The sequence below is a fragment of the Telmatherina bonti genome (genome assembly GCF_933228915.1).
Source record: "Telmatherina bonti genome assembly, chromosome: 18".
Taxonomy (NCBI): domain Eukaryota; kingdom Metazoa; phylum Chordata; class Actinopteri; order Atheriniformes; family Telmatherinidae; genus Telmatherina; species Telmatherina bonti.
This window is the reverse complement of record NC_136616.1, coordinates 34,353,316-34,357,478: the sequence shown is the minus strand read 5'-3', so window position 1 is coordinate 34,357,478 and position 4,163 is coordinate 34,353,316.

Below are 4,163 nucleotides of genomic sequence, written 5' to 3'. Positions count from 1 at the left end.
CACACCTAGCCTGCAGTGACTGGCGGGTGGTTAGTCAGTTAAAAGTGTTAACTCTGAGGCTGATGCTAGGACTAGCTTAGCAAAATGCAAGATGGCCTAAAGGACTAGATAATGGGCGATTTGGAGGGAAAGAATTGAGCATGAGCTTTAGCTGGCGTTAGCTGTGTAATGCTAATGCTATCTTAGCTGATACTAATACTAATTTACCAGTTTGCAAATGGTTCAACAGGAATGAGGGAGCTCGAACCTTAGCAAGCATCAGCCGTTCAATGCTAATGCTAGCCTAACCGATGCTAATGCTAATTTAGCAGATTACAAAATGGCTGACATGAAGTAAGACAAAATGGCAGACACTCAACACAAAAGAGGACGCTAAAGCTTCAGGTAGCATTAGCCGTTCGATGCTAATGTTAGCTTAGCCGGTGCTAATGCTAATTTAGCAGATTACAAAATAGCTGACACGAAGAAAGACAAAATGGCAGATAGCCTTGTGGTCTAAGACTCTCTGGTCTGGGGAACTTTGAGGGAGACAAAGGAAGGAGAGAAAGAGGACATGAAAGTAATGAGAAAATGACTTGAATTGGCAGTTCTGTGGTCCTTACACAGGCACAAACGTGAGATCAACTCCCACAGTTGACTGGAATTTAGAAAGGTAACACAGATACCCAAACAGTCAATTTCAACAGGTTTGCAAAACAATGAGCTTAATTTCCACTCCAGAAATGAGATAAATGGAGATAAACTCAGAATCAAATATAAACAAAATAGCCAAACCAGCAGCAACAAAACAACACAAATAAAAGGGAGATAGTGGCGTCCTGCTTTCATTAGCTAGACCATTAGCCAAGTTGGTCCCTTAACAATAGTAAAAGAAATTACTTTCCTAAACCGTCTCTCCCCAGACACAGAAGCCTCTTACTTGGCACTGTTTTCGGTAACAGCGAGTCCTCTTTAATCCTTCATAGTTCTGGTCTGGAGGCCTTTGCAGACTGGGTTCTGCAGCAGACCTTGCTTCTGTAGAGATGATCCCTCTAGAACCAGTTATGTCGACGGTTTCAGGTACCTTAACACTTTCGGTGGATCTCGTCAACAAAACAGTGAGTTAGAGCCCAGTAAATGATTGGCTCACAGACTAGATTTCCGTAAAGGACCCTGAGGTGAAGATGGATCCGGAATACACATCTAATGCTCCATGTGATCTCTGAACAAAAGGAGAAATTAAAGATGGCTGCCACAGGGTTCAAAGGTTAAATAAGCTTGGGAGCCATAGATAACATGACATCGAGTGTTTCTCAATTCAGGGTCTGCACACTTCCAAGTGCGCAGACTGCATAGGCTACAAAGTGTTCTACGTGGTCGGCACACACCGAAGTGCGCTTAATGCTAGTAGAATGACACGGCCTATCTAGTGTATGAGAATTACCCATAGTCCTCCAGTCCTCCGTTGCCTGGCAACTACATATGACAAGTTCATCTAATTACCAATCCCATTCTTCCACAAAAAGACACAAAAATGTTTTTTAAATGACAGAAAATGGTGCCAGTAATTTAACTTTGATTTATTTTCCTTTCCTTTGTGTCTACCTTTGTGTCTAAATGACCAACATGAGGAGGCGGCGGTTTAACGGGCTCTCCTCTGACTGACAGCTCATCTTGTCAAGCTGACGTTAACTTCAGTGGAAAATAATCCTTGTTCGACACATATACAGTCGTCCTTATATGTATTCATACCCTCCCATTAATGAAGGAGAAAAACATCTGCCTGGGAAATAAGATGAAATTGACCTAGTAATATCAAATGAAAGTGTTATTTAAACCATGATATTATTTTCTAATTTTGGTTCAATAAAAATATTTAAAAAGCAAACCAATATGATAAAAAAAAACATATGTTACATCACTCAAACTAATACGTAATATATATAGATATATATCTATATATCTATATATATAGATATATATATGCTTTAAAAAAAATCATTTGTTTTCACTACCATTCTGTGTTTTTTGTTCCCCCCAGTCAGACTTTTCACCTGTTGAGAGGTATTTTGTCCCACTGTTCATCAGAAAAATGCTCTAATTTGTCCAGAATCAATTTGTTTGTTTTTTTTCTTTAACTCAATTAAATGACAAAACAGTGTCTTATATCACTGCATTATAATTTAGCACGTTTTTAATTATTGTTCATGATTTCAATCTCCAGTTACCTGAGTGACTGTAATAAATTCAGCCTTTTCTTGAATGAAAGGGGACGAAGACATCTGAGGATGACTGGAATAAAGTTCATTTGTGGTTATTGGACACAAATATATGTGTGTTTATACATAAATATAAATAAATAAACAGTCTGGCTGGTGTGGTACCTACACCGGCGCTCTGCTACTCATTCTTTTTTTTTATCAGGAACACAATGCATACATCTCTTGTATCTTCTGTTTTAAGCTAATCTAGAGCCAAACGAAGTGCGCATTTGAAGGGTGGATTCGAAGGAGCCTTTGAATTGGGACAGCACTTGGCGTGCCACGATAACGCATGCAGCCGACGAATCCACACTTCGAAGTGTGCAGAACCTGAATTGAGAAACACCCATCCAGTGGTTGGAAGATGAACAATGAACTACTTCCTCCTCCTCCGCCTTTTCTTCTTCTTCTTGTGTTTAATTGGCAGTTTGCACAGCCTTGTCATAGCACATTACCACCACCAACCAGTGAGGAGTGTGGAACAGATGAAGGGGGATTAACATAATCTGGATATCTCTTTGTTTTTTGGGTTGATTTACCCAGAAAATCCCAATAAACTGTACAACCAAGCTGGTAATCTGACGCAGGGTTTTCAACCTTTATCAGTGTGCACTCACATAAAAGGAACGTGGAGAAACCATGCAGAACAGCTGCTTCACCATGGAGGAACAGAAAGTTAGTCATTAGAACCATCTGTGTTTAAACAAATCATACAGACCAAAAGCAACAATATACCAGGAGCAGGGCGTGTTTCCAATAAAGGGAACAAAACTTAAATACAGCTGCATTTATTTTTCATTATTTAGATAAATGACAAACAACAATCGAAAGTGATTATTAACAGCAGAGGAGTAGAAATGTATGTACTTATACTACTTTAACAATGAGATAAACCAATTGCACTTCCTGAGAAACTTGTTGCTTAAAGCAGGAGGAAAGAGAACAGGAAGAACAGAAAACATAAGAAACTCCACATCCCACAATTACAAACATTATTCACGAGTGCCAAACATTCAAGGCAGCTGCCAGATTTACCAGAAACAATCAAAATACCCCAGAAATTTAAAACTCTATTTTTATCCAGTTATATTGCATCCCTTTTTTTCTATGACAAGCAGCCGACAGGACTGAACAGGGTATATTTGCTTCTTGGGAATAAAAAAAAAAAAAGAAAAATTAAAATTTGAATAAACTCAGTTCAAGACCTCAGATGACAATCTGGGTGTTTTTAAGGTTTTAAATTTAAAGTTCTGAATATTAGATGTTTTAAGACAATTTGAGACCCCTCACACCGTTGCAAACAATGGAGCCCGGTGTTCTCTCTATAAGGAACGTGGCAGTGCAGCTCAGTTTTGCAAAGCTGCATTTGACCACACCACCAAAATTTCTGTAAGATTATCCGAACAGCTGACACTAATAATTGCCCAGTACAGTGGTGGAGGGCTGATGATCTTGGCTTGTTCTGCTCCCACAGGGCCTGTCCATCTTAAAGCGATGGACTACATTTTAACTTCACTGGGTAGCAAAGTATTCTAGAGACAGATGTGAGTTCATCTGCTGAAGCTTGATCGACATGATCCAGTCAAAGTCCAGACCTCAACCTGCACTGGGACCTTCAGAGAGCGACCGAACCCAATGCTTCTCATGTGTGAAAAGAAAGCTTTATTTCAAGTTATTGCTGCCTAAAGTGCTGCTACAAGCTGCCGAATTGTTGTGTTGGCATGGTTTCATGGTCTGTCTACATCTGCTTCTGGTTTATTTTTCAAAATAAGTCATAGAGTGAAGGAAAAAAGTTCAAATGAACTTTATATCCCTTTATAATAAAATATAAGAATGAATGCAACCACCTAACAATCTGGACATTTCACTACATTTTCCTAGAAACAAACACACATTTCATTGCTACGTTGTAGATGCAGGACA